Source organism: Cajanus cajan, chromosome 3, assembly GCF_000230855.2.
Source record: "Cajanus cajan strain Asha chromosome 3, NIPB_CcT2T_4, whole genome shotgun sequence".
Taxonomy (NCBI): domain Eukaryota; kingdom Viridiplantae; phylum Streptophyta; class Magnoliopsida; order Fabales; family Fabaceae; genus Cajanus; species Cajanus cajan.
Window position 1 is genome coordinate 72,939,075 of NC_138519.1, and position 11,318 is coordinate 72,950,392.

The 11,318-nt window shown below is 23.7% G+C and overlaps 1 non-coding gene across 1 annotated transcript; it reads right to left on the reverse strand.

Moving 5' to 3' along the window:
- Positions 1–8,889: 8,889 nt before the first annotated feature.
- TRNAS-CGA (transfer RNA serine (anticodon CGA)) lies at positions 8,890–8,971 on the reverse strand. The gene has a single exon. It is a non-coding gene; the product is annotated as a tRNA-Ser (tRNA).
- Between the last annotated feature and the right edge of the window lie 2,347 nt (positions 8,972–11,318).

An 11,318-nucleotide genomic window follows, 5' to 3' on the forward strand; every position in this document is an offset into this window, starting at 1 on the left:
TTTAATACATGTATACTATTCCAATTTGCAGTTATTGAATGGGAGAGTGTACAAATGACAAATAAAAGTGTTGACCAATAAAAGAAAGTTGTAGTTATTAAAAGGTAAACATGTCTTAAGAAATGAGGAAATAAAAAAATATTTTTTATATATTGTTATAAATAAAATATTAATTATATCCTATTAATTAAATACTTTAAATTGTTTTAAAGATTACAAATTTGAAAGAAAAAAAAAAACTGAATTATCCATATAACAAGTTTTTTTAAAATAATATTTAAATATTTTATCGTATATACACAAACACAAAATTAAAAACATCCCTTTATTCATTCATATAATGATGTAATTAACTCAACCTATTTGAACAACTAACAAGTGAGTAAAAACAATATATGAGTTGTAGGGTTGTTTTAGTTCAATTAGTGATTTTAAATTCGAATCTTTTATGAATTGAATTACAATAAATATTAAGAAGAATCTTGTCATCTATAATAATTATATTTAATTCAAATGGGATTAAATTATATTTACTTATATAACTTACTCGAACCTTGTTAGGGACCTTTCTTGAAAATTAAGCTTATATTTAACATACCTTCACCTCATTAATTTGACATGTAAGATAAGGTGTTAGCTAACTAACATTTTCTTTCTATACTATTAGTGTAGAAAATTGATATATACTATATATTAATATTATTACATCTAGTATTGGGACAATGAATCATCCTGACTGTAGACTGAATATTTAAACCTACAGTATATATCAATACTAATTATGAATTAAGAAGGAGTTATAATAATATTAATGTAATTTTTACTAAGTATTATATCGTTTAATAACTTTATATTAAATGTGAATTTTATAAATCTAACAAAGTTCATATCTCTTAGATTATATATATATATAATTTTATATTAATTCAAGATGATTTGATACTTCACTTTTATAAACAAAATTGACATAATATATTTATTTAAAAATATAAACATTTTGATTACCTTCAAGTTGTTCAATTTTAACAAAATTTAATATACACGTATAAAGTAATATGAACTTTTAATCTAATGATTAAATTTACAAAATTCACATTTAATATAAAGTTATTAAGTAGTGTAATACTTAGTAAAAGTTACACCGATATAATTATAACTTTCCTATTGAATTAATGTTAGAATATATAATGGAAATAAGTCGAATTAATATATAGTTATTTTCGTTAATAAATAACCTTTTGCGGTGGTTGAACGTATGCTTGTTACAGTATTAAAAGTTATTCTCAATCTAAATTAAATTAAGCATTTTTATATTCTATGCAAAAGTTCCAGTCAAATTAAAAATTTTATTTATATAATAAGTTTGAATTATTGTTTTCAATAAAATATTTTTAAAATGAGACATATATTCTTTGAAAAGTTTAATTTTTTTTTTACATTATATCAGAAACTTTAATTAAATTGTTCAAAAAGTTATATTATTTAATCAAATATATTTTTTTACAATAATATCCTTTCTCTTTACTTCTTCCAATCACATATATCTCATCACATTTTTCCTTTTATCTTCTATCTCTAACTTTGAATAAGATAGAAATATAAATAAACTTGTCGCACAAACACATTACTTATTAATATTCTTATAGTATAATTTATCAAGACACATGCATATACTTAAGTAAAAGCTTTTATTCATTACTTCGAGTTAAACGTGATTTTTCACGTCTCAAACTCTAATGCAAACACAGTGAGATGCGTCTACTCCCAAATTCACGTCAATGTTGCTAAAAAATTGGAAGTTACAAAGAGTTGCTATACTTTCATATAAATGTGACAATTGGATGTGATTTTGGTTGATTTGATGGGAAACTAAACACACTTAATTGATTTCATGTTAGATTTTTCAAAATCACGTGAAAAATGTCGAATAATGTGATTTATAACAAAATTTACACATTTAATTTTATGTTGATGAATTGATTTAAAATTGAAGCAACCTTAGATAAATTATGCATTATACTTATGTAAAAAAAAAAACATTATATTGAGTATTAGTACCAACTTGTTTTTATAATAAAAAAATATTGAAATGTAACTCACATCATTTCAAAATCAATCTTACAAAATCAGTAAGATACAAAATCAATTTTTCGAACACTCTCCAAAAACACACGACTTTCAAAATCAATCTTACAAAATCAGTAACATAGAAAATAAATATTTCCAACACTCTCCAAACACACACCACACTTTCTTATTTATAACTGATGTAACAATGCATGTAAAGTGAACAATATTGTATGAAACAAAATCTTACAGCCTACTATTTCTCAAATATGTTGGAATTTGAAGGAAAGCAATTTGACAAAAAGAAGGGTAGGATTTTAGTGACTTTTACAGCAACAGTAGTGGTCGGTCCAATTTTCGAGCAGCAAGAAAAGTTAATTAATAGGGTATTTATGGACTCAGCAAAATGCTACTACTAAAGTATTTGCATTTCCTGCAAAGGAATTAAAGACATGGCTATTGCAAATTGAAAACATAGATAGTTTCATAATCATATTCGTATAAACGATGTGCTGGTCAGTGAAGTGGGTCCTAACTCCTTTGACAAACTGTTCTTTCAGTCACCGACACCCATATCTGGCCCCTAGATTTCTTTGCTGACACCCTATGTCTATGCCTCATGTGTACACCAATTTCATTATTATTATAAAACTTACGTGTGTACAATTTTATACATATTTAATGAACTTCTTTATCATATATGCATCGACATAAAATTTACTTTTTATTGAAAAATAGTAGATTAAATATGTTTTTAGTGTTTAAGTTTTAATAAATATATTTTATCAATTTTTATATATTGAGCCTTTCCAGAGAAAGAAAATCCAGCGTCTCATGATCTTGGTGATGTTGTAAGAACTAAAGAGAAGGAAGATGAAGTTGAAATAGGTGGTAGGACAAGGTATTGATTGCGTTGGAACTTTTTGGCTAGATTTTCAAACCACCTTCAATCCAATACTTCTTGTCGTTAGAAAAACCAGTAAAGAAAATACGAATGCCTTCTTTCATAGATAGAATTAGATTCTTGTCGTTCTAAAGGTTATACAAATACGTGGTAGAACATAAAAAAATAATTGGAAGGCTAGAAAATGAACAAGGAAGCAAAGCCCAATATAAAGAAAGAGTTATATATATTAAACATAAACTTCTATATGATACAAAAGTGTTTTTAGAAGTTTTTCTTGAATATGAATAAATTTGTAAAGATTTTTTTCAAAGTTTTATCTAATTAGTTTTCATTCAATAATTATTCATTAATTAAATATGACTATTTTAAAATAAAATATCAATAAAAAATATGTTTAATATTAAAAATTATTTATCATAATTTAAAATATAATTTATACGTTTAAAATATTTATGTATATTTATTATAAATTTTAGTTATATTATATATAATAAACAGGTATATCATTATACATGTTATAGTACTAGTTAAAAATAATCTTCTAAATTCATGCTAAAACTTACAAAACTACTATTAATATATTATTAATATATTGATTGATAAAAGGAATAATAATTTATTTTTTTAATTAAATTATTTAATTTTTGAATTTTGACCTTAAATATATAATTAATTATATTAAAAATAAAATGCATTACATGTATTACTAGTCTTCGATAAATATTAGCCATTACCTTTTATAACAAATATTTTATATCAACATTGTAGTTATAAAAAAAATCTAGGAAATTATATCTTTTACATTCTCTATTATAATTACAATATACTTTTTTCTAACAAATGTTTCAAAATTTTCTTTGTTTAACTAAAAAATAATACACAAATCATCTGTGAAAATTTAATCATGGAAAAAAAATTGTTCAATACATTCGAGAAGAGTGTTTATAAAAACCAACGTTTATATGAGTAGAACTTATTTAACTCAAATTGTTTGATTGTTTTCAGATTTTGATTCAAGTTTTGTAGGTGGAAAAATGTGAGAGGAATTTTTTCTTTCTAAAAAATAACCAATCAAATTTTTCAGCGGAGATTAAACGATAATAAAATTAGTAGATATTTTGTAATTATAATATAATAAAAAAATATTTTTGAATTATCCTGAAACTTCAATTTCAAAATAAAAACTTTAATTTCGAAAGTGTTAACTAATGCTCTTTCAAAAGTTTAAATCCAAAAGTAATTTCTAAATGAATTTCGGAAGTGGTTCGCAAAACTTAATAGATTATATTTCCACACAAGAGTGTTTATTCTTTAATTCGTTCCAAAATTATGTTAGAAAAAGGTAAATTTAAAATAATAATTGCAAAAACGAGGGGAGCAATTATTTAAAAAAAGAAAGTGTTGTTCAAAGAAAAATAGGCATGCCACATCAATATTCTATGTGTCCAAACAACTTATATTTAGTTTATTGTTTTTTTTTTAATTTATTTTGTAAAACGTTTTTTTCGTTTAAAAAAAACTCAAGTACACACAATAAATGAAAGTAAGACATGTGATGCATAAGTACAAATGTAGAGTAAGAATATGGTTTAACATTTATAATAGATAATTTTGTCACTTAAATATCTAGTTAAAGTTTAATTTTTCTGCATACATATATGTATTGAGAAAGATTAACTCGTTAATAAATATATATTAGTATATCCATAAATAATAAATACAATCACAAACAGTGGCAGAACTTGAAAAAAAAATTTAGGGGTGCCAGATTATTTTTAGAAGTGCCAGATTATTTTCATATATATACAAAATTATAAATTAATTTTTTTATTAGTTAAAAAAATAATAGAATTTCTCTTTTTTTAACTTAATTTTTTAGTTTTATTATAATTAATGATATAATAATATATAAATATAATATTAATATATATATATATATATATATATATATATATATATATATATAATTTAGAAAAGTTTGGGGGAGCCGTGGCTCCCCCTGTCCCTATGAAGATCTGTCACTGATCACAAACTAATTAGTTACGATTAGACAAGTTATATGTATTTTAGATTAGGATTTCAAATATAAAATTTTATGCAATTATTGCTTATTTATATAAATCATGTAAAAATGTTTTATTTAAACTTTCTTCTTTTACATTCTCTTATCTTGTGTAATTACGGCTACGCTACCAAAAAAAAAATTGTGTAACTATGATTTCTTTTGATACTTTTCTATAAGACTTTTCTCTTTAACTAGACAACAAGAGTCTTAATTAATCTAACTATATATGTTAATGAAGTTCAACTCGATTGAGATATCTAATTTTTTGTGCCTTTTTAATCTTTTAAGAAAGTTTGCAAAAAACCAATGGTTGCCCTAACTTACTATATTACACTTGGATGAAACCCACACATAAACCAAATGGTTGCCCTAACCTTTAAGTGTAATGTGTATGAAAATTGTATTAAAAGTTTCATACAATTATTATGTAATTCGTTTTTCTCTAATGGGGTGGTCACTAAAGTGTTAATTATAACTTCCTCTTAAACTATTAGAAACAGACTAATAGTAAGAGTTGGATAGTATATCTAAAATCTTTAGTTTGAATTTTACTACGATTATTGTACACTAAAAAGAAAAATAATAATAGGCAATCAAGTATTATTATTTCATCTCATTGTCATTTATTCATTAAATTAAATATTCATAATTTGAATCATATATTATAAGTTAGTTTTTTTCTCTATACTTGTGTAATTGTTTAGGTTTAAACATATTGTATAGAAAATAACTTTTTAGTCATCTAAAATGGAAAAAAAAAATAAACAAGTTAAAATTAATATTAATTCTCAAAAGAGTACTATTTATAAATTATTTATTAAACATTCTACAATTGTTCTTCAAAATGATGTAAATTTAGATAATGTAGACTCAAAAACTAAAAATTTAAAAATAAAGAATTATATAAGAAAAATGAAGAGCCAAATATTTTCTCTTTTCTTATTTTCTAAGTTACCTTCGAGTTTTTTTTAATTTTTTTGATGGACTTTATTTTTAACAGACAAATCCGTCGGAAAATATCGTCCAAAAAATTGATTTTTACAAACTAATCAAATATGCAGATAATTATCAATAGAAAATTTTATATTCAAATTTTCGTTGGTAAACTTCGTTGGAAAGTTTAAAATTTCCAAACGCGTATAAATCCATTTAAAAAAAAATCTGTTGATAAATCTATCATTTCTACAAATCCTGAATCCGTCTGTAATATCCATTGGTACTATACTTTTTGCAAACAGATTTGGACATCAGAAAAAATTCGTTGATAGGGAATTTTTTCTTATAATGGATAAAAATTAATATATTCACGTCAACAACTTAATTAGTATAGTTCATTAAATATTTTAGAATTTAACAACATAAAATAATTTTAAAAAATATTTTCAAAGTAAATTATTTAAAAATGATATTAAATAAGATATATCTATTGTGAATGGTCTAATAATATTTTTAATATCATAATAATTTTATAATAAAAATACAAAAATACTATTTAAATAATTAAAAAAATTATAGGTTGGGTGGACCCACTGCGATTATAAATTGATTAACTAAGATTCCCGACAACGACTATATTATAAGATGGAAGATGAGATCGACATTTGCTTGTAATGTGCGGAAGAAGAAACATCAACTCACACTCCATCTTCACTTCATAATCAACAAGGGAATAAATTTTACAAGAGAATAAACACAACACATAAGTTTTATAATATTTTATTTTTTCTGTAGCAAATATTATATAATAATAAAAATAAGATTTCTATATATTATTTCAACTCTATTAATTGATCAATCCTAATAATTTAGTTTTATAATATGTTTGAATAAAATAAAATAGAATATAATTTTTTGTAAGGATTTTTTGGCTCAAAAGAGGAGAGGAAAGAGGAAAGAAAATGACAGCAAGAGTTAAAAATCTTGTTTCATTAATTGAGAGAAGAAAGGAAAAAATAACTTTTTTCTTATTTAGTTTATAAGGGAAGAGTAAAAATTTTAAAAATTTATTTATTTTTATATTTTTATAACTTTAATTTGAAAACATAAATAAAGATATTTTACAGATTATACTAAAAATATTTTAAAATTTTTCCTCCCCTTAATTAGATGAGGAAGGTCTTACTCTCTTCCCCTTTTAAAAGATGAACAAAAAGTTTTTTAAAACCCCTCGTCTCTCCTCCAACAAACACAAAAACCCTATGTAAAAGAAGTATTTTCTCTAATTACAAATACAAAAAAATTAATTTTTGCTAATTAGAAAAATTAGTTTGCATCATTTAATTTTACTATTATATCGCTTAAAACACAATTTATTTTTTCTAATTTACCCTTCCTTATTACTTGATATCAAGAATAAAAAAGAAAGCTGGAATACAATCTCAATTGAATGGAGGAGTATTTTATAGATGATAGTATTAAATAAAGTATAATCAGTTAGAATTTACTTATATTTAAGATCGGCCCATAAATATATTTTTTTCTCATATCCTTCTTATATCTCTTTTTAGCATTAAATGTTTCTTTCAAAAACAAATTTCTTATAAAGATGTAACTATGTTTCACATTTACTTTTTAAGAAGATCTTATGTATCAAAAAGTTTTTGTTATTATTATTGTATTTAATACTAATTTGTTAATTGTAACAATAAAAAGATAATGATTGACCATAGAGTATGTTATTTGGGTCAATTAGCAGTCTAGCACGATGTTATTTTACCTAAACTAGTAATTTCGTGAATATACAATTACATTAAATATTTACCTAAAGTGAAATCCAATACAAATAGTATACGTTCACAAATAGAACACATTCACTTATGTATTTATTTTTGTGATAGACATATGTGAAGTTGCATATGTACACCATATTATTATTAAGCATCACAATTTACTTGGTAATTTGGTTACATAGAATGAGTCTTCCAAGTTTCAACTGTAGAAATAGAAAGTTAAAGATTCACCACAAATTCGGTTTAACTAGTAGTGTCAAGTTTAAATAAAATTACGTTAAAATCTTATCTAATTTAAGTAAGATTGTCTTTTAAATAATGAATACTTGTATTCTATATAAATAAAATAAAACAAAAAAAAATGGTAATAACGGGTGGTATTGATTGAGGAACATTTTTTCCCTTGGTTGAGTGGGAACTTGGAATTTAATTACTACTAGAAATTGAGCTCTGAAAGAGATCACTGAAATCATAAAATGAAAAGTGTTATTCGTATCTAATTGGATCTTGGATGAACACGTAACAAGGACAAGGGGTTTAGAAATTGAAATCGTTTGGGCCTTTATTAGTATTATTCATGTCCAAAACTTCAAACAGATAAATGATCTTTTGTGGTGATGGGCCAAGTTGTGAGTTAGGTGCAAAAATACGGTTCATGATATATACATTCCCTTTATTTTTTATAAGTACACTTCATTTTTTAAATAAATAATTAAATTTCTAAAATATTCTTAATTTTTAATTTTTAATTTTTTAATTTTACATCCACAACATTTAATTTAGTAATTTTGTTAACACATCTTCTCTCCTCTTTTCAATATTTACATGCACTTCCATACCTTTCCTTCACCCCACCTATTTTGGTAGCATATAAAAATTGAAAGAAAAAAAAAATTATGAAAAAGAAGAAAAGAAGTAACAAATTAAAGGTTAGAGGTGTAAATTAGAAAAATTAAAAAAGAAATTAAACTATAATATTTTATAATTTTTTAAAAATAATAAAGGAGGTATACTTATTAAAAAAAGGAAGTGTATTTATCATGAGCCTAAAAAAAAATGTTAAGCCCAGAAAGAAAATTGAAAGCTGTAAATGAGGTAAGATATATCAGAAAATTAAAAATCGTCGACAGCAGGATTCGAACCTGCGCAGGCAAAGCCCAACAGATTTCGAGTCTGTCTCCTTAACCACTCGGACATATCGACTCTTTTGATAATGATGATGACATTTAATATTAATATAAACATTTTATATATATATATATTTTTAAATAACTTTCATGTCTAATTTTTACAGCTTAACATGCTCAATAATATATTATTACAGTTACCCTGCATAAATACATAAATTCTGTTATTATACTTTTTTATTTTGCATATGCAATTGGATTGATGAAAAGTATGTAGATTTTAAAAATTCTCAAATTAATGTTTTCAAAATTTTTTATGTTAAAAAGCTTAATTCGATCAATAAATCTCATCTGTTTGTATTCTTAAATTAATTATTTTGTACTTTTTATGTTAAGCATTTAAGTTTTAGTTTGAACAAACTTCTGAATAAATACTTATTAAAAAGGTAAAATTATTGAGACTCCAAAATACTAATTTGCAATTCCTTTATCACTTTAAGATTTCCAAAATTATTAAAAAAATATTTTAATTAATTAAATGAGTTTTATAAATATTTTATATTTTTAAATTATTATAAGTGTTTTTAATTGAATAAAGAAAAATTTGTGGAATTATTTTGAAATAATATCCATTTGGAGAAAAATATGTTTTTTCATTATAATTATTTTATATATATTTTATTTTATTTATAACTAGTATCTTAACATGTGTAATGCACATACATGTTTATTATATATAATTAAAATTTATATTAAAAAAATACAATTATATATATATATATAATTTGTATAAATAGATATTTTAAATATTTTAAATTATATTTTATATTTAGGATAAATAATTTATATTGTAGTGAAAAAACTCTTTTTATTTATTAAAAATTTATTGTAAATATTACTATTCAATTCATAAATAATTATAATAAATAAAAACTGAATTAGGTAAGAAATTAAAAAAAAATTCTACAATCTTTCTCATTGAAAAAAAACTCATAAAAACACTCTCGTATAAGATAGAGGTTTATATTTAATATATAGGAGTTGATTGTGTTGAGAGAAATATGTTTATTTTATATATTATTTATAATAATAAGGGAATGAGTTATTTTAGGGTTTTAAGCATAGATGATTTTACACTTCTTTGTTTTTCACCATATGCTCTTATTCTCTCTATGCTCTAAAGAAATTAAGGAACTGCTCAATGACCAAGAAGGACGATTACCCCAAAAATTTGTGTTTGTCTATGAGTGCTCGTCGAGGTAAGGGTGGAGTGATTAGTCTTGCTTTGGACGTAAAATATATGTTGCGTAGTAAGATTGACCCTGAATCTCTTTCTTTTTCATATGCATTGTATAAGGGAAGAATCCAATTTTTGATCATGACTTGCAATTCTATGTTCCATATGGTTATTCGGTATTCTAATTAACATTGTTGATTGGAATGTGTATTTAATTGTATGTAATAACTATTCTTGTGGATCTTGAATTGTCCATGGGTTCTTGTGGCAACCCAAAAGAATGAATGTATTGAGTGAATATGGGATAATTGAAATGAGCATGCGGATTTGAGTAATTGATGACTTGATTGCATAGTAATAGGTCGTAATTTGGCATTTTACCAATTGGATTTGAATTGAAGGTGTTAAAGAATGGTGTAAGGAGGGTTAGAAACCTATGAATAATACAATATCAAGTTTTAGATTGTCTTAGCTTGCTCGAGTGGCCTTAGACTTCATCTAAGTGAATTTAGCTTGCTTCAAGTGACTTTAAAATTGCTCAAGCAAGTCCTGACAAAGAAGTTTGACCAGCTACTCGCTTCATGTTAATTTTAGCATGCTTTGAGCAAGTTGATCTTGCTTAGGCAAATAATTGACCCACTTAAGCGAGTAGGTGGCCAAAGTTTGCTTTTATGGTCTTTATGAAAATTGTAGTCCTAGATGTTAGTTTTTCAATGTCGTTGGAATTACTAAAAAGAAAGTTTAGAACTCAAGTTATAATCAAATTAGTCAATGGAAATCAAGTTGTCAAATTTTAGTTGAAATATTGTAGTTTTGTAATTTTTTAAAATAGTATATAAAAGAATTAACTCTTGAGATCAACATAAAACTTGTAGATAATTGCCTTAAATTTCTAACAAAATTAAAATTAACTTAATAGCATGTATTTGACTTTAGATATCGTGTTTGAACTACATAAGGTCATAGACAACTAAGATATGAAAATGCATTTTGTGAATGGTGATGATGAATGACTTTATCCTTTAAGTGTTGGATCTTATGAATGATTTGAGGTACCTATATCAATGTTTAGGAAAGAGAAATCATGAGAGAATAATTGTGAATAAGTTATAATGTGAGTTGATTGTTAACGACTTAAGGTGTTTTAGTGATAGTGATGTCTGAGGAACTAATGTGTGATATCAAT